Source organism: Orbicella faveolata, unplaced genomic scaffold (assembly GCF_042242905.1).
Source record: "Orbicella faveolata isolate gen_17 unplaced genomic scaffold, um_ofav_v1 contig_46, whole genome shotgun sequence".
In the NCBI taxonomy this organism is placed as follows: domain Eukaryota; kingdom Metazoa; phylum Cnidaria; class Anthozoa; order Scleractinia; family Merulinidae; genus Orbicella; species Orbicella faveolata.
Window position 1 is genome coordinate 14798196 of NW_028301576.1, and position 20729 is coordinate 14818924.

At 41.6% G+C, this 20729-nt stretch overlaps 1 long non-coding RNA gene and 3 pseudogenes across 1 annotated transcript in view; 1 reads left to right on the top strand and 3 right to left on the bottom strand.

The window, feature by feature from the left end:
* The window catches only part of LOC149098555 (uncharacterized), an 84833-nt gene that overhangs the window by 45415 nt on the left and 18689 nt on the right, over positions 1-20729 (top strand). The gene's annotated exons all lie outside the window — the stretch shown is intronic.
* LOC149098566 (uncharacterized) lies at positions 6530-8745 on the bottom strand (annotated as a pseudogene).
* Positions 9770-15059, bottom strand: LOC149098567 (uncharacterized; annotated as a pseudogene).
* Positions 18104-18826, bottom strand: LOC149098568 (uncharacterized; annotated as a pseudogene).

Below are 20729 nucleotides of genomic sequence, written 5' to 3' on the forward strand. Positions count from 1 at the left end.
GACAGATGTTTTATGATAATGCATTATCTTTAGTGGAGTGTACTTAGGAAGCCAGTCCATAAAGTCAAATCTTGGAAAGTTTTTCAGGCTACTGTGTGAAATCCTTGATTTTAAAGGGAAAGTTACATGTACTGTGGGTGACATCTTAAGTATTGATTAGTCCAGAACCAACATGTTAATTCAAACGTCACACTGTGCAGAAAAATAAAAATCAACTTGTTGCTATTGTTTCTTTCCTTCTCACAAAGTCAGTTACTTTTGCATAGCTAGGCATCCATATCCTGTTCTGCTAACTGTAGTTGTCCAAAACATAGAATTCTCATTGCTGCATGACTCCTTATATGGATTTCTTGAGCAAAATAGCCAGATAGGCAGACAGGCATACAACACACATATTAAGGCGTCGTCAGCCCAGGTGCATTCTGTTTACATTCAACACCAAACACAAAAGTCTTATGTTAAGCAGGCAAACGTCAGTAAAGTCAGAATGATCTTGGAATTTGTCGGGAATGTTGAAATAGTTATCCACAAATTTTTCCAGTCATTCTTTAGCGGTGTCGCTAGAGCAGCACTTTATGCAGTTATATGGGTAATATCAATTCCCAGGAAGCTTGGACATCACAGGAAGTGAACAAATTTGCAAGAAATTGGCTACATATTTACTGCTCAAATCCGGGATGGTGAATGTGTGATTTTCAACCAAGAGAACCAACACAAAATCTACTGGCCAGGCGGTTTTCACAGTGGGATTATATTGAACTGTGGACGTGAAAATGCCAAGATGGCAGCAAAGCTGGAGAAATTTAGTAACTCAAAAGACCAATACTTAGCAAGGTTGTATTTATTGCCACAAAATGAACAAACTGTATCCTTGTAGCTTTGGCTACATAAGGGTGGTTGAGATGGTGAGCCAGCAGAAAAGAAACATCTGTAATGGAAAGTTAGCAACTTAGTGAATATTTTAATCAATACACAATGTTCAAGAGTGTCCACAGGAAAACCAGGCAGGAGGTGATAAAGCTCAAATCACCAATTTCGCTCAAAGTTGGCACAAATGTTTGGTTTGGTGAGAAAATTATTTCTCACCTGCCTGGTTCTGCCTGGTCTTCTTGGGGAGACACTCTTAGGAGGCTATAGGGTTTTACCTCTTCATTGTTTCAACTCGAACATGTGCTGAATGATACTTTCGGGCAAACTGATCACGAGTGGAATCTTTCTGATATATTGCAGGACACTTTAGGGGCACTTTGTTGTAGTCTAAGTGGTTGTCATATAATCGCTTCAGTACTTCATCTTGGGCAAATAGTCCCTCCATATTGATGAGAGCCTCGGCCACTTTGAGTACTTTGTCAAGTCCAGGTAGGCCTTGAGAATGGACTGCCTCCTTGTGTTGTTCTTCTGTCTCTCACTGTACAAATAAAATGAATAAAAACATTGTCTATTCTTACAGCGAAAATAGACTGCATCTGGTTAGGGGATCATTTATTGTTTCAAACATGTGAACAGTTGATTTGTCCTGTCAGGTTTCATCACCCCACAGTTATTATTTGGTTGAGTGGGTCTTCATAGTGTCCACCCTCTTCGGGATCGGTAACACTGTTGCTGTCTGCCTTAATACTGTCATCTCTCATGTCACTGAGGTCCTGTTCATTCTCTACTAATACCACTCCACTTTGAGAGTACAAGTATTCCATCGCAAGCTTTTCACCTGTGACCAAAAAATTACACTGAATCAACATCGCCAATTTGGCTTGTATGTGGTTCCAAGTGCCTTATAACTTGTCATGAACAATAGAGCATAACAAAACCATATGAAATTTACCTGTTTTCTTATTTGGTCTACAGAAGAGGGAGAACACTTTTTTATGCTGGAGGTGCATGTCAAAAGTGTGTAGCTGCAGTAACGAAGGTTGTCTGTTTGTTTTGTCGTCCAAGAGTAATAATAATTAAAATCCTAAGGCATTGTGTAGGGAATTCAGTCGGCAACATGGACAGCATTTGAGGTGATGACTTTGAATACAGCTTTGGTGAAAATACCCTTTGCAGTAGATAGACTGGAAATAGTGGCTTTTAGCATTGGCTGCAATAATTTCTTGCCATTGTTTGTTTCCTGAATGACCAAAGAAAAAGGGCAACCGTTTTTATCACAGTGTTGGGATGGATTGTGATGTGTTTCTTGACGTCATGATATTATGACCTGGGCAAATTCCAGAGTTAGGTCATTACCTGATATCTTACCTCACTGATGTTCAAGCTTCGCAAAAGTCCAAAGTTACGTCAAAAGTCTGAGCCACATCGCATTGTCGATAAAAGGGCAAAGTCCAGTCTAATTAAGAGAAAAAATTCAAATGAAGTGTAGTGAAAAACTTGGCCGAGGGTTGATTAGAGTTGAACTGTTGTGATGCTTGGGCACGCTCTTGGCTTATCAGAGCACACTCATGGAGTGGAACACACTCAACTGCTGTACAATCAACTGAATCTACTTTATTGCTTGAATCAACGTTCTTATATACATGATGGTAGCTAACCAATACGTGATAGAAAATACAGAAGATACAAGGAGTTTCTTTTGGGATAATTTGGGATAAACAACTTAATTACGACATAACCACAATTTCACAGATACGAGTGATTACTTACGTAAATCCTGCGGAACTAGGCATTTAAGTGAGCAGAATCCTACTCTAAAACTTGTTGCTAGAAGGAACTAGCCTTCCTATATGTTTAAAGACGGAAAACACGAACTATATATTGCAACACATACTCAAATAGTCTCATGCTTACTTAAACAAAGGATCATACAAAGATCATATTACCGGTTATTATTGTGTAATCAATGTTGTTCTAAAATAATATGTCACGCTTCGTCATGCTTTCATAGACTTCACTACACTATCTCCCCCTTTGAAAAAGGCATGTCCCCATGCTGGAGCTATAGGGATGTGAAACTAATACCTCGGTCTAAATAAAACTAGCATTTTCGGTCCAAAGCACAATTTATTAACTAATTAGTAAACTACTGATCAAGATAGAAAGTGTCTCATCCAGATTGAAGGTCTGACTTTTCGTCTAGGCCTGTCTGCATGTACTGGTCGGTCGTTTACTGCAGCAGGCAATTCCCAGTCTCGGTCAAGGCGTTCAGGAATTGCAACTTCCACATCGGCTGCTGTCTCGTCCATGTACATGAGGTCCGTTTCATCAGGGACATACCGTGGTGGAACATGCGGTCTTCGCACTTCAGTTTGAGGTTCAGAACTAGCAGTCTGGGTAGGTCTGTGCTGCTGCTCTACTGGTTTAAGTACACCACAGGCCTTCAGGCGGTTGAAGTGTACCACCTTTCTTTTCCTGGGGTTGTCTTCTGCCTGGATACGGTAGGTCACATCACCAATCTTCGTTATCACAATGTAAGGGCCCTGCCATGGTGAGTGGAGCTTCTTAGTCTGCCCTTTTTTGAGTGCAGGGTCATGGAGGAACACTCGATCGCCAATCTCGATTTGTTCTCCAGCAATTCGCTGATCATAGTGGTCCTTTTGACGCTTCTGGGCAGTTTGCAGGTGCTTCCTGGCATGCTCATGGACTTCTTCCAAGGTGTCACGCAACTCCCTTATGTACTCCGATACTTCTGGCTGGTGGTTTGGTTGTCGTCCAAACATGACTTCTACTGGTAATCGTACTTCATGGCCAAACAATAGGTAAAACGGTGTGTACTGGGTGGATGTATGGACACTTGCCCAGTAGGTCATTATTACCAATGGCAGGTGCTCATCCCAGTCACGCTGGTGGTGTGACATGTGCTTGGCCAGCATATCCTGGATGGTACGGTTCATTCTTTCAATCATTCCGTTGCTTTCCAGGTGGTACGGGGTTGTATGAGTCTTATCCATGTTGAACAGGAGGCACATTTCCTGGAACAGCTGGGCTTCAAAATTGTGACCCTGGTCAGAATGTATTTGCTCTGGTGTTCCGTACCTGGCAATGACTTCTTTAACGAGTTTCTCTGCGATAGTTCTCGCTTCCTGGTTCGAGATCAAGAACGCCTCTTTCCACTTCGTGAAATAGTCACCTACAACCAGGATGTACTTGCTTCTGGATTCAGTTACTGGCAGTGGTCCTATGATGTCGATGGCTATTCTCTCTTTGCTGCTGTCAACTGCATTGGTCTTGATTACTTGGTTAGTTACTGGAACTGGCAGGGGATTTCTGGACAATGCATCGGCATTCTGGTGCTTCTTTCTTGAGCAATGCTCGATTCGATAATCGTACTGTCCAAGCATCTCCAACCACCTGGCAACCTAGCCTTCGGGCTCCTTAAAGGTCTGAAGCCATTTCAGTGTGTTATGGTCAGTCCTTACGGTGGCCAGCATCTCCTTGGTGGTGCTGTACCGACGCCCGTGGTCCTCCAGCACTCGACTGGCATAAGCGATCACCCTTTCATCTCCGTCTTGCCGCTGTGAAATGATTGCTCCCAGTGCATAGTCACTGGCATCACAATCCAATACGAACTTCTCTCCAAAGCAATGGAAGGCCAACACAGGAGCTGACACCAACTTTTTTTTCAGAACTCTGAAGGCTTGGTCGCACTCTGGGGTCCAATTGAACTTCTCTGTTGTCTTGGCAGTAAGCGGTGCAATGGTGCAGCTATCTCAGCAAAGTCCTGGATAAATCTCCGGTAATAGGATGCTAGGCCCAGGAAACTTCTCACATCGGTCACTCTCGATGGTACTGGCCACTGCTTGACTGCTTCAATTTTCGCTGGGTCAGTGCTGACACCTTTGGCTGAGATCACATGACCAATGTACGGCACCCTGGGTCGTAACAGGCAACACTGATGGTTTCAGCTTAAGACCTGCCTGGCAGAACTGCCTGAACACTTCTGCCAACCATTCCAAGTGTTCATCGAAGTCTCGACCATACACAATGACGTCGTCCAGGTACACCAGACATGTCTGCCATTGTAGTCCAGTGAGGACAAACTCCATAAGTCTCTGGAATGTTCCTGGCGCATTGCAGAGACCGAAAGGCATTACCTGGCATTATGCTGTCTTCTTACGGTCAGCGGCGCTCATCTTGACCTGCCAATAACCACTTGCCAAGTCCAGGGTAGTGAAAACTTTTGCACTGGATAGGGCATGAAGAGTCTCGTCTATGCGTGGTAGGGGGTAAGCATCCTTCCTGGTCATGTCGTTCAGCTTCCGATAGTCCATGCAGGAACGGGTGGTACTATCTTTCTTCTTCACCAAGACAATTGGTGAGGCCCACGGACTGGTGGATGGTTTCACTACACTGTGCTGCAACATTTCTTCAACGTGTTTGTGCATGGTTTCCTGCTGGTGCATTGGTACTCGTCTCAGTGGTTGCTTAATTGGAGGGTGGCTTCCAGTGTCTATGTGGTGCTTAACGATACCAGTACGTCCAAGGTCTTCTGGGCCAGACGAGAAGATATCTGAGAACTCGTCCAGGAGGTTCGCGAGGTTGTTCTTCTGCATGCTGGTCAGGTTCATGGTGTCCAGGTCAAACTGCTTGGATGCTAACGGTCTTGTCTGCCTCTGGGTTTTCTTAGTTGCAAGCCGGTTGCAGCTGACTGGTTCCAATGCACTATCTTCCAACTGGTTGAAGATACCAACAGAAGTGTTCTGGTAGAGGGTCACAGGAGTAGGTGATGGGTTGACGACATGGACTGGCACCATGGTTTCCTTAGGCTGCGCCACCACTCGGGCCAACAAGAGATCATGTTGCTTGGCAAAACCAGGAGATGGTTCAACTAACCCTAGTACACCATCACCACACTCAGCCTCCTTAAGCTTAGCCAGCAATACCATCTCATGATGACCGGGAACCACAACAGTTTCTGCCAATTTTATCCTGAAAACTTTTGACAACTCACTTTTCTCTTTAAGGCGGGACTTAACCTAAAATTTGCACCTTTTTGCAATGATTTGTAACTTCTAAGGGTTTCACTCAAATCATACAAAACCATATATCAATGGAAAGCTTATGAACCACAGATTTTAGAAATAAGCAACATTTTTGCATTGCGGTTATGTGTAACCTGATATGGGTCAAATATTGTGACCCCATACTGTGTATGACCTGAGTGTACTTGAGAAAAGATATCTTGCCACAGATTATCTAAAATTTTGAGTTTTTTAACTTAATAGACAGTTTAGAAGCTATTTTGTGGGATGAGCATAGAACTTTGTTATCAAATAAATACTTTGGCTACAGTGCCAACTTAAAGTGGGCCCAATTTTTCGGGGTCAATTTTGGAGCCATTTTTCCTTGTAACTTTTTCCAAATCAAACATACAGAAAAGTTCTATGCTCATCCAAGAAAAGAGTTTTAAAGCAATAAACACTGAAAATTTCAAGTTTATTGGTCAAATCCTTCAAGAAATATTTTTTCTCAAAGTTGGAAAAAGGATATTCTGAGAAAAACTGATAGAAAGTTGGAACACTCAATTTAAGGTTGTTCATAGCACTTATGATGCATTTAAGTCATGAATTTGAATGAAATTGTCCATTTCAATCAATTAGAAGCCGCCTGCTTCATATGTGATGCCCTCAGCCTCCCTGAGGGCCTCTTCTCTGCGTGTATGCAGCAGCTGCATCCCTTGGTGGCATTTCTTCTCTTTTGCAGAAGCCTGCAGGTCTGATTTTTTGAGCCGCCTCTTGTCCTTTTTCTCTGATGCCTTTTTTGTAAACATTCCAGCTGGACTGGAGTCTGTTCATTACACTCACTCTGCTTGCAGCTCCACTGTGAAAGTGGCAAACAGCAGAAGCTACTGCACAACGGATCAGCTTAACACCATGGTGTTTATGTTTTGGGCAACGAACCCAAACCATTGAGTTGATACACTCATTGCGGTTTTGTGTAGCACCACACACACATCTTTCAAGGAGCTTTGTTTCACTCAATGTCATGAAGGTAGGGTGCAACAAATCAAAGAATACCTCTGGCAAACAGCCCTCTGCATCATAGGTTGAGGTTCCTGTTGCAGAGTCTTGTTGCCATCTACACCATGAAGACTCACCAACAGGACAGAAGCGGTGTTGTTTGGCAGGGTCTGGAGAATGAACACTGGTGAAGGATAGCAATGATGTTTTTCTTCATGGTGTAAACAGCAACATTAACCTCTCTCAGTTGGGTTTGCCTTTGACAAAGTATTTTGCCTGATGGCCAGTCCATAATACTTTTGAAGGCGTTTAATACGACCTTCTGTTAGGCAGCCCTTCCCACCAATAGGTTTTCCATCAGCCAGTTTACCTTTGGTGGTAGCTTTTAAGTTCATCAGATGCTTCCCCATACGCTTTTGTACATGTCCAACACAGTCAAGTTTTTCAACTTTGCATCCATCATACATGTTTTCAACAGCATTGAAGGCCTTATTGTCGCCATCAGAAACCATCCACCTGTACCTTAGGTTGTGTCGCTGTATGGATCTGCTCCACAAAACTGTCGCACCTTCGGCTTCCATTGCAGGTGAGCTACCATTAAAATTAACATCACATTGATTTAAAGCGAGGTGCTCAGCTCACTCTGACACTGACTCTTCAGGGAACATTTTCGGCATTCCTTGGAAAGGACATGGTAGTCAAGTACCTCTCCAGTGTCCACTGGTATAGCAAAGACTACACCGGTTAAGGGTGTAAATCCTCTTTTGGCCCATGTGCCATCAAAGGACACTGCTGCATCCAAAACATCATCACTGTTCAACTCTCCATTTTCTTTTAAAATGTGGGCACGCACCCTTTGCCCCGCGGACCTCACTTCATCATCAGCTTCAGCCTCCAAAGCTTCCAGAATGCTGTCGACGTGTTTGTAGTAGGCAGGCTCAGATGAACATGGCATGTTCATAATACTGCAAAAGGACACAAGTCCTTCGTAGCCACCTCCTGTTTCGAGGGAATGATAAACGGCACGCCAATTTACATCGAAGGACTGCCCTCTCTTGGTTATAGTGGATGACGTTTTAAGTGGTGTAGCATCAAGGAGTACGCTGCACTCCACCGAGAGATCAGCCATTAATCCATTTCTCCCAGACGGGTTTTCTTTTACAGTTAAAGAGCCTACAAGATGACATGGGCATTGACTACAGTTAAAACAAAATCACTTGTTCATGAACATTTGAATTTGTTTACTAAGCACATAATGCAAAAAGATGATTGACCTTTTTAAAGTGATCTTAGGTAGTACTGAAATATTTAATTATCAGTGACAAATCTGTTCAAGAAGATCAACCCAATCTAGCTAAAATAACTGAAAACAGTTTTGACTGCAATATATTCTAAGTTTTTTTTAACAGTAATAAGCGCGGAATCACTTGCCAGAGGTAGTACTCTTTTCATGTATGTTATAATTTCTCACCTTCCTTGCAAACATGAGTTTCTGACAGTGTCATAGACAACTTCGTCAAGTCTACGAGCCTATATCCCTCTCCCAGGCAAGCCGTTTCATCGTCAAAACATTGTGGAAAACTATCAGAATAATCTTCTGGCGTCATTTTCAGTCGCGAAGCACTCAGAGATCGACCGTTTTCAGAATCCGATGAAGGTTGTTGACATGATACACCAGCCACTAGTTCAGGAACTCCACTATCATCTGGTGGCGTTTTCTTCGCTTTTTTCGCATGCCTCTGAATGTCAGTGAAAGGTTTTCCTTTCCGTTTCTTTCTGTAAACATTTTTCTTCTTTCTTCCGCGCATTTTGGACCCAAAACTCGCTATAAGAAAGCTACCTCTTGTTCTCTCAATCTTCACTGTTGTGATAACACCTTCGGTTTGACGAATTTCGATCCCGTGAGGTCTTCGAAAGTCTTAAACGTCATGTAATAGGTCATAGTTTCCTCACAACAGTGGAGGAGGATTTATGGGAATTGGATGGACTGCAGGGAAAGAAATCGATGTAAAACCAAAAAATGCTACTTTGCGTTGCCATGGTAACCGAAACTGTTTTTTTTCACTGTACTAAATAAAACGTTTTGCTAGCAATGAAACAGCGCAATATTAACTCTAAAACACTCAGCATAGCATTCTTCTATGCCAGAAGTGTAAGATTTTGGAAAAACAAAAATATAGACATTTTAGTCAAAGTCCTGCCACAACCTCTCTGCCAATTTGAATCGTTTTGGTGTTAAAATCAATTTTGCAATTATGCTTGCCCAGAAGTCAATCCCAAGGAAGCAATGTTGCATTACGTCTGCGGCCACCAACACCGGGTGAAAGACAGTCACCCCACCAAGAAAAATTTCCAACACACATTTTCCCTTAATGTCTAATGGTTGGCCATTAGCAGACACCACTGGTTCAGTAATCAGTCCCAATTTAAAATCAATTTTGCTTTTTGTAATACACCATAATGAACAAGCGTTACTGCTGAACCAGTATCCACCGACATATCGACAGGTTGCCACCCAACCCGCCCAGGCACATAAACTGCAGTGTCACAAGAAACACTACGAAAACCGAAAGCCTTTTTTTTATTTTCTTTAACTTTTGGGGTCTCACTGAATTTCCTGACTGATTGCTTGACCCGCAGCCTTGATCACGACCGGTTTCCTGACCCGGTAGAAGGTTTTTTTACAATCTGCCATAAAATGACCCTTTTTATGACACTACAAACAAAGCCGCAACCGAAGGTCCCTCATGTGACCCGCGTTCGGTCACAGTCTCCGACCATTTTGTGTTGTTTCGATCCTTTGAGGTCAATGGCTGTTGCTGTTGTTAAACCACCGCAACCATCTGGTTCATAGCAGCCGTGTTCTGCTTGATAAGCTAGAGAAGCTCGTTCTTTTCCTCTGGTCGTGGTTCTTGTACAAGTCTGACCGACCAACCTTTGCCACGTCTCAATTCGGCCTCGCACATCGCCTCTATTTGCAACGTGCGACTAACCGCTTCATTGAGCGTGTTAGCACCAGATTCTCGGAGCTTTAGCCATATCTCCCTGTCCTCCAATGCATCGATGAATTGGTCCTTCGCAAGGCTACCCTGTAGTTCTTCGGCTGCCTCGGGGTACGCTTTTCTGGCCAACCTCCGTAAAGAACTCAACAGATCCGAGAGCTTCTCGTGTTTTTCTTGTTGCTGTGCTCCAAACTTGGCCTTGTGAAGTTTGATTCATTCTTGTGGGACAAATTTCAACCAAAGAGCTGCTTTGAGATCATCGTAATCCGCATGCACAGTTGCCGGAATACTCTGCAACTGGAGCAGAGCTGCTCCCCGCATATGGACTGCAAGAAACTGAGCTCTGCATGCTGGATTCTATCCGTTAATTTCTGCACAATCTTCGAAGTGCGAGCCACGAGTCCTGCAATTCGCTATCAAGTGCTGAGAACAATTCAGGCATAACTATAGGTCTATTCTGTGACAAAGCAGCTGCTGCGCCTGAACTGGAAGGGGTGGTATTTTCACCTTCGGTCACCATAATTTACACTTTATGAGAAACCTACAGCACCCGGAAACACACTGAACACGATAAACCGCAAGTTTACCTAGCAAATTTCCTGCAAACTCAATTTCGACAACAGCTAACCCAACAGCTAATTAACAAAGGGAACTACTTATCTCCAAGGATTGCTGAACACGCTGATCCTTGAGGCTTCTTTCCAGACTTCAGGTTCCACGAAGACTTGGATCTTATCCCACCGCTGCCATCAGTGTAGTAGAAAAGACATCCGAGGGTTGATTACAGTCAAACTGTTGCGATGCTTGGGCTCGCTCTTGGCTAATCGGAGCACACTCACGGAGTGGAACACACTCAACTGCTGTACAATCGACTGAATCTACTTTATTGCTTGAATCAATGTTCTTATATACATGATGGTAGCTAACTAATATGTGATAGAAAATACAGAAGAAACGAGGAGTTTCCTTTGGGATAATTTGGGATAAACAACTTAATTACGACATAACCACAATTTCACAGATATGAGTGATTACTTACGTAAATTCTGTGGAACTAGGTGTTTAAGCGAGTAGAATCCTAGTCTAAACTTGTTGCTAGAAGGAACTAGTCTTCCTACATGTTTAAAGATGGAAAACACGAACTATATTCTGCGACATGTACTCAAATAGTTTCATGCTTACTTAAACAAAGGATCATACAAAGATCATATTACTGGTTATTGTGTAATCAACGTTGTTCTAAAATTATATGTCACGCTTCGTCACGCTTTCATAGACTTTACTACTACTACTACTAATAATAATAATAAACGAATCTTTAGACAGGATTAACCCATCAGTACTATAAAGTACTGTTATCAAAGGGGTCCTGTAAGATTTAAAAATTTAAAAATTTAAAAAAGATAAAAAGTTAAAAAGGCAAAACTAGTACATTGGGAAACATATAAAAACTCACTACAGAAGGATCTCCCGTCACATCGGATTGTAGTATTTATGCATCTGTGAACTCATCTCCATCACATCAAAAATGGGCGTGGCAAAAGGTCATAAGGTTAATCATTAATATCTCAGCAAATATTCACAGGAGAATAATCTACTATATCTCATTTAAAAGAGCATTAAAAATACCCTCTAGAGAAAAAAACTTTCCTTCATGGAAGCTAGTAGTAATTTTTGAACAATTTAAATAAATTAAACTTCACAAACAAAAGGAAAAAATGTAAAAAAATATTTAAAGAATGTATTTCCACTCTACTGTTAAAATTTGATGTAGAAGTAAATAATTTTCCTTGATTTATCGGCAAATGCATCCTGAGGACAGAGCCAAAAACCATCAAACCCGAAATTTTAGATTATTTTTTTACCTAATTAGAAATCTCACATTTCCGTTGCCATGGCAACAGCCAGTGGAATACTAACTCAGATCGTGTTACGCATCCTTTTGAAAAGTGTTTACTCAACGAAACAAAGTTTTTTCCAAAGGTCCTGAACTTTAGAATCCCAAAAACGATTCACGACACATAATTCAAGAATTATTTGAGATTGCAACAGTAAAATGGCGGTCGAAAGGGAATTCAGTCACATTTGGAGAACATGCGTAGATTTGTGTAGCACATAGCGAAGGTCATGCAAGCTCACTTACCTAAAATTTTCGCTTCCAATTTCTTGCTTACAGTAAAATTACATTCGTATTTTCTTCAAATACCTTAAGGAATGTTGTCTGCTTCGGAAAACATCTTCAGGACGTTGAAATCATGGACATCGCTCGCTCAACAAAAGGCGGCCATTTTGAACTGAAATTGTGTGATTATGCAATGTCATCTTGTAGGCCATGTTGAAGCATTCCACGTGAAACTAGCCATGTGCTTAGGTTATTATCTCTGGTTTTATGTCCCCAAATTTCAGGGGAAGCAAAAATAGTCCAATTTTTTTAGAATTTTTTTAGTCATCAATCCTGAAGCATTGAAATTTATAGAGCGTGACAGGAATGAGCAAAAGACTATGTCAACTGGAATGCATTGCGAGTGTTTGATTTCATTTTGATTATGTAGCTGAACAGAAGCATTAGAAAAATCAGAAGGATTGGGTGCTTTTGATGGGCTAAAGTATAATTTACTAGTAAAAACTGATATAAGATGTTTGCTTCAGTTGACATTTGGCTTGGAACTACTGTATTGGGGAATTTCAAAAAATATCCATACCCAACCATGGACAGCTTCGATATTTTAACCCCCGTTGCCTTCGGAAATTGCAGAATGCAGTACTCCCCATGCCCTCAGAATTGTTGACTTTGCTTTGTGAGGTGACAAATGTCAGCTGCAAGTTCCAGCTGCTGTACGTGTCATGCAGACTTTAAACAATTCCATGTAGCAAATATTCTTTTATCGTGAGTCATTCGCAAACATTAAGACATCGAGAGCTCCGCAAGGCACCACACTAGTTTGCTGGAGAGATAGGTAGATGACAATAGAAACGAATCGTTTGGGATAAATGGCCACAAATGTGACAAGTTTAATTGAAACTAAGGTTACAAACAAAGATTAAAATCTCTTCAGGAAAGGTGGGGTTAAAACTTTCGCCACAAGCCACAACAATGTGGCAACCCCACCAAGATGCTGGCAGAACTCTCGAAAGAAAAGGCACACCAAACAGTGGTACCACAGCCCCACACTGACCATCGTCACTGAATGAAGATTACAGGGCGACGTGCATATGAGGTCGCAAATTCAAAATTATGAAAACTTGGGTATGATTAATAGCCTGGAAACAGCCCCACAACCGAGCAACATATGGAATAAAGCCAACCATAAGTCTTACAACAAAGACATGATGACGCAGATCTTATACTAAGGAGATGTGGTAAATAGAAACCCTGGCAATGCCCTAATAAAGTATTTTAAAGTTAGAGAGTAAATGAATGGCAATGAAGAAGCAGTTCAATACCTGTCCTTCTGCACTGACCTGACTAACATTGTAACAATCATGTGATTAACTAACTGAATGGGCTAAAACAATTGGGCATAGACTCGTGATATGCTAAAGAGTAACTTAATATTACCCAAAGAAGCAAGCAAGCACTGTGCCGAACAGATACAGTAGAAGGAGGTCAGTCAGTGAAGAAGCAGTCCTATACCTGACCCTCCACATTGACCAGACTGCTGTTAAACAAAAACTAACAGTAAAACCGGGGCCTGAAGGCTACCAAGCAGGGACAAGTCTACGTACAAAGGTAGTCAATTTGCATGCAAGGTGTTGGACCTGATATAAACTTTAAAAACATCGGATTTCCAACGGCCAAGTGCCCGAATTTGGGTGTCAGAAAGACCTTTGTTGACTGCGTGACAAGCGGTGCCAATTTGAAAGCTACGACCCTTATATCTGCTCGTATCTAGACCACAAAATATCAAGCAGCGATGTAATTCTGCATTGAACTGACAAACTGTGATTGGGCTAATGTCAGTATGGCAAAAAAGTGGCCCAGGCTGGTGGCCTCTGTTTTTGCAAAAATTGAGCATAGCCTGAATGGGGCAAAATGCTCCCGTTTGATCAAGATATCGAATGGATGGTTTGTGGTATTGTGTTTAAACTTTGTGATAGTTATTTTTATCATGTGAATGTTACCTTTCTGAGTGAGAAAGCGGAGTTGATTATATCAAACTACTGCACTGCCAGAATTTGTGCTCTTGGCCGCTAGCTCACCGATCCTAAAGAAGCTGTAAAAGGCAAGTAAGAATGTAGCAAAATAATGAGTATGGTGAAAGGCTGATGATGCAGTATGACCTAGTGAACCAACCAGCTTGTGCACACAGGCTGCGAAATTGGTAAACGGATATCACAAGAACCCTGTTGACTTAAGGCTGTCAATAACTTGTTGATTAAAAATGTTTGCGTAGGATCATGTAAACCTTTCAATTTGTGCACGTAACTGGTAGCGCACAGATAAGATTTAATGGTCGAGGAGGCTAATTTCCAGCGTGGAGATAAGAGATAAAGAGGGCCAATGAAGGTATTGATATGGGTAGACTGGGATTTTCCAGATGAAAAAACTGTTGAGTAAATGCAGTAAAAGTAGCCCAAGCTCTCTGGTAAAGTTTGTGTGTGCCCAACGACAGTGCGGAATTTAACAAACCCTTCAGGGTAGGGACCAACTCTCTGGCGGAAGGTGGGTGGGAACTGGAGTTGGCAGTTTGTCCTCCCTGGGCGAGAGTTGCTTGAACTGCTCGACCTGAAAACGTGAAATGTAATCTGACCAGTATTATGCACGCCTGGAATGTGGCCTGCTTGAAACAAAATATATATGTAACTGATGCTAAAACCAGATCGCAAACTAAAATCGTGACTAATGGATGTTTAGAGGTCTGGTGGTTAATGATATCGACAATAGGAGAATTATCCGTATAAAAGGCCATGCATTTGTTGGCCATAAGTGACCCCCAAATAGCAACAAAAGGAATATTGGAATCAGTTCTTAAAAGGCAATATTTAAGGAGGTCCATGAAGCAGGCCATGCGCCGCAAAACCAATGCTTACCAAAGATGACACCATAGCCCTTAGAACTGGCTGCATCAGTAAACAGCTTGAGGGAAGACGACGTTTCCCATTTATCATCCAAGAAAAACGTTTTGCCATTAAACCTATCCAAAAATGTAAGCCAAGTGGCCATGTCGGACTTGGCTTCTTTGCTTAGACGAATGCAGTGGTACAGGCGCTTGGGATTGAAGTGGTACAGGTTTTGCCACTTCATGCCCAACAAAGCAGTCCTTGGGATGAATTGGTATGATTCAAAAAGCGGACGTGACATCTGTTTTGGCCATAAAACAACTAGCCCCCTTCCATTTGATGACAGATATGACATCGTTGATTGACGCATAGTGAACTAATGAACAAACCTCAGGAATGAAATCATTAACGAATGAGCCGGGGGGATAGGATAAATGATGTATCAGATGAAATTCTGAGGGATCCTTCTTGGGAACTATGCCTAGCGGGGACAACAAACATTTTGAAAGGATGGTTCGGATAAAGGGCTCACGATGCGACCGGCCTTGGGTTCCTTATTTAATTTGGAAACAACGATTTGTGGCTGCTTGAGAGCACTTTTCAGATTGGGGGATTCAAAAAAGTGCCGCCCACCCACAAAATCGATACAAAAACCACAAAAAAAACCAGAAACAAACACTCGTTAAGGGAAGCAGGGTAGCCTTGTAGAAGATATTCAAGTCTGTCCACCTTTACGGGCATGACCGGCTGGCCGGCTGTGCAAGACTTGATCCATTCTTGGGGAGAGCGGTACGTTGTTGATTAACGGCAGAGCACTGGCTGCCTAGTTGCTTTGCACCACATTTGAAACAAACATGCTTGAATTTGCAACCACCACAATATGTGCCTGCGTGAAATGACCAGCAGGTCCCTTTGGGAAAGGACTGTGAAGGCCTGGTGTGTGGAGATGCCATATCTGGCTTATGTTGCGCGGGTTTGGCACGAAATTTTATAACCGACTTGATCCATAGTTCCCGATGAATGGTATCCCAAGGGTACTGGTGAGGGACTGACTGTTGTATGTAATGAAACTGTTCGTCGTAGAAATACCAGTCGCCAAGTTAAGTAGAAATCTCGCAAACAATCTCACTATATTTTATTAGCCTAGGGGTCTCGTTTGGGAATTTCTCAGAAAAAATCACAGCAAAGATATTAAAGTCTGAGAGCCATTACAGAAAGGTGTGAATTTTTTTGGAGGGTTGGCATGGTTCAAGGGTCAGACAAGGTTGAGTTGGCAAGTTAGACGAAGGCATTAAACAGACAAAATCTATCCTGATTAGGGGATGATATGAGAAGGGACCCAAACTCGATGAATTCGTCAGCCCTAATTTTAGCCCTAAGCTTGGAGCTCACCCCACTACCTGGAGTCACCGTGATACTGGCAAACGGTTCCCTATTAGATGGCAATGAAAGCGGCTTTGCCATGAAGGTGGTGGCCATACCTTCGGTGAGCATGTAAACTTCATCCTGTACCGATGCCTCTATCAGCTCTTTCTCTGTAGCGACCGGAGTGTGTGCTTTGTTGACCTGCCTGAGTGCCTGTGATAGCTTGGGTGACAGCGAGAGATAACTTTGTGGGCAGAGCTCGCACGTCCACCGTAATTAGGTTCTGTGGAGGCGTTGTAACTGATTCTGCTGTTTCTTCCGTGAGCTCTGAAGCCCTCAGCCTTTTAGATTTCAAAAGGGTGGTGGGTGCGGAATGCTTCTTGGCCGGCATAACTTATCGATAAGAACATGTCAGTTAACTTCCTGAGACTATCAATGACTAAATTAAGATTGCTTCGAGGGGCGGTACCAGAAAAATGTGATGGCAATGTTAGCAAAACTATCTAGACAAGATAAATAGTGTGAAAAGCCAAGTTCCAGGGAAGAGTATAAATATAGTGCCAGCCCAGGAAACTGAGTGAATAGGGCACACCCTAATTAAGAAAATAGAGCAGCTGGATAAGGGTTGTACACTTGCATGGCGTCTGATGGTGGAAAAATGAAACATAGTTCTCAAGCCACATAAAAATGAAATCATATTCCAGTTCCCACCAGAACCAAACAACTAAAACAGTGTACAGGCAGTGTCATGCGCAGATAAGCTGCAACGCTAAACAATAAAATCGAAGGTTGACACACAGCTAGTGCTGTGCACAAATAAGCTGCAACAACTAAACAGTAAAATGAAAGGCTGACACAGCCAGCGCTGTGCGCAGATAAGTGGCAACAACTAAACAGTAAAATCAAAGGCTGACACACAGCCAGTGCCGCGCGCAAATAAGCCGCAACGACTAAACAGTAAAATCAGAGGCTGACATGCAGCCAGTTCTGTGCGCAGATAAGCCGCAACGACTAAAATAAAACATCAAAGGCTGACACAAACAGGATTGGACTTGGTCCACAAATTAATAATTTTCTCAGGTGTGTGTAAAATCTGAAGGCATACTGGGCATGGTAATTATTTTCTAAGGTTTTCAGGAAGGATAAACTTCTCCGAAAATTCATCAAAGCAAATAGAGGGTATGTCTTTGGTAAGAGGATCAAGATCTTGGAGTGAAGAATTGGGGTTTTCTCCCCATCCGTATCTTCTTGGGCCTTCCACCTTTCTTAATTTTTGCTACATGTCAACAGACTCTGCATTCATCATCATAGTACATCACCCATGTAACTGGAAACACATCTTCTGTTGGGATGCGCATAGCATGCGTGGCAAAAATATTGCAGGTGAATTTCCCCAAGGTCCTTTTCAACAAAGATTGAAACCTTTTCAGCAAAGAATTCTTTCCATTTCAGATATTGAGACTTTGAAGTTACTGCCCCTTTTGATTTTTCCAGGTTTTCACAGCACATACAGCAGAGGGTTTCAAGGTTTTTCTGGTGAGATGCCATTTTCTATGGACTGATCGAAATTTGTAGGGATATTAAGTTGACCAAGTTCTTGATTTAATGAAATGGGAGTGGAAATTGTATTGTGGGGATAAACAATTAATTCTTTAATGATACTAAAATAAGAGGAGGGACAGCGAAGAAAACTTCAAAACTTTTATTAGACATTGCTCATTAAGGAACTACTTGTGATGTGAAGGCAGTCTATAACTTTTGAACAAACCCCCTTTTTCATTCAGGAGAGTGTTTTGATATTTCCAAAATGAAACAGTTCAATGTTAAGAAACTTTTCGTTACTCACTCAGGCCTGCCTCCACATTTTACAATCCAAACATCATACTGGTGATTGATTTCCCCATTGCCTTTTTTCATGGAACATGAGATTTTTGTATGGCGATACATTGCAGTTCTCTTGATGGTGACTTCTTCTCTTACAAAGTCTTGACTGTACCTCTCAAACCCTTCTTTTTCCATTGCATTGGATGAAGATGCCTCAGTCACCTGTACAACATTGAATGCTGCCACCTTTCCCTCATCTGTCATCATGGTATTGGCACTATGACCTGGACTGTCACACCTTCCATCTCCAATCAAATTGAGTAGCTTATCCCTTTTAACTGCTCTAATACTGAAGTTCTTTCATCTTTCCAGGCCTTGTTTACCACTGGAAACAAATATTTTTTCTGTATATTGTAATATGTGGAGGACTGAAGAACTTCAAATTCAGAAAAGCTGCAAACTGCATGAGCAATGTGGGAAAATGTATTCCCACTAAACAAAATGGCAGCTGATGAAAGCAAATTACCTGCTGCGATGTTTTTAATTAGTGCCTGTGGACTCCAGAAGGTTTGATGGTTATTTGCCCACATCATTTTTACTGAAAGCCTACTACCACTGGTTGTTTCCTTTGATTCACAAATGACAGGACCACATGTTGAACAAAATGTAAGAAGTACCTTAAGGCTCGAAGACAAGGAATTTGCGTTTGTTATGTTTTTCTGATTTTAAGGGCCTCTTCATATGAGCCGGGTAACTGGGCTGGCTCAGTTACCGGGACAAATTTTGTTGTCTGTTCATATGGGGATTTTCAGCCCGGTCTACTGGGATAAAATGAAAGAAACACAACCCAAATGGTGGAACATAAACGTGTATTGTTCGCGGCTGTCGCAGCTTTGTGGACTCTTGTAACTTTACTAATAAAGCTAATTCACCTACTCCTAAAGTGGAAATACATGCAGGGCAAAAATCATGCCATTTTGGCCGCTATGTTGCGAAAGCAAAGCTATTTTGTGTAAAATGTTTTGTCTCGGTTACCCGGGCTGGAGTGTTTATATGGGAAAATTTTTATCCCAGTTACGGAGATCTTGGTCGCAAAACCCAAGATCTCGGTAACCGGGCCAGCCTGGCTTCTTATATGAACACATCGAAATTTTTACAAAGGAAAGAGTGGCGAGGTGAGATCTCGGAAACCGAGCCAGCCTGGCTGACCGGGCTCATATGAAGAGGCCCTAACTCAACATCTGAGTTGTCAGGGGATGAACCTGCATTGTCACTAATTTCATCCTTTGTATGTCACAACTTTTCTACTTCAGCAGTCAAAACCACACTCTCTTGACGAGAAAAACATCAATTTTGACAGGTGTAATGACTTTGACTGATTTGTAATGGGCTAATCACCAAAGGCGGATTGATGCTTGAAAAGCAAAGTCTACAGGACTCGGTCCTGCCCTGCTTGCGTTGCAAGCCAAATTCTTTTTTTTTTTCACGCTCACTGAGTTTATTATTATTATTATTATTATTATCAGTATTATCATCATTATATTCATGTAAATTTAAGTATTGTGCTGAATACAATAGATACATATTTAACTGCAGAATGTTAAAAAGAGACATGCATTTCCGATTACTACAGTTGTACCTCACAACTAATATCTCTGTGACTATTTTTTATATAGTTTTTATATTTTCAGATTTCTGTTTTATTTATTGTTGGTTTCCGGCTTTTTTGGAGTTTGCATTACTCGTTACAACTTCAATCTTGATACTAAGTTTTCATTGAACATTAAATAAAATAAAAAATATCCAGTGTAAACTTTCCTTCTGGTTGTGTGCTTGTTTCCAGAATAGAGCTGATTATTTCTGTTGACCAAAAATATAAAATAGTGTCAATTGAATATTGATAGATTACAACAATAACAATTTTAGCAATGAGGAAAGCAACAACCACCACAACATCTTGTAAATTTTTTGTGCTTTGGCAAGGGAACTGGTCGTCCACTGCCCAGCAGTTGCTTTGTGGTCTACATGTACATTAGCTTCCCCAACTGCACTCAGTGCATGACATGACAGATTTAACAAACATAATTCAGTTTTTTGATCAACAAACACCAAAAGTCTTGTTTATTTTTGATGTTTTCAGATTATTAGATAACATACAGGTTACAGATTAAATAAATGATTACAAGAGCAGCACACAGCAATCTTGGTTACCTACACAAATTCCCCATTTCATCTTCATCCCGTAGTCAGCAAACACTGCCTGCAACAAGGATGTAATACCCACCAAAGGGAGTATTTAGTGCTACATGATTTTTCTGATATAATCAATCTTTATTTGTAGTCATTCTTGCTAAAGAAAAAATTACAATTTTAATGAAAATATTAACAGTAAAAATTAGGGTACTAGCTGCCTGGAATAACCATAGGGGCTAGCAGAGCCAGGCAGCCAGTTAACATTCATTTTGAATTCAAGTGTTGCATTGTTTCTTTCTTCTTTTGTTTAATTTTTTTCTTACATGTATATTAATGTGTAGGTACGCTATTCCTTGAGCCGAGGTAAGGAATAGACTGAAGTCTGGCACTCCTAAGGGGTTGGATACCCAAGCTTAATTTATTCCAGAAACAGCCTTTGGATTTCCTACAC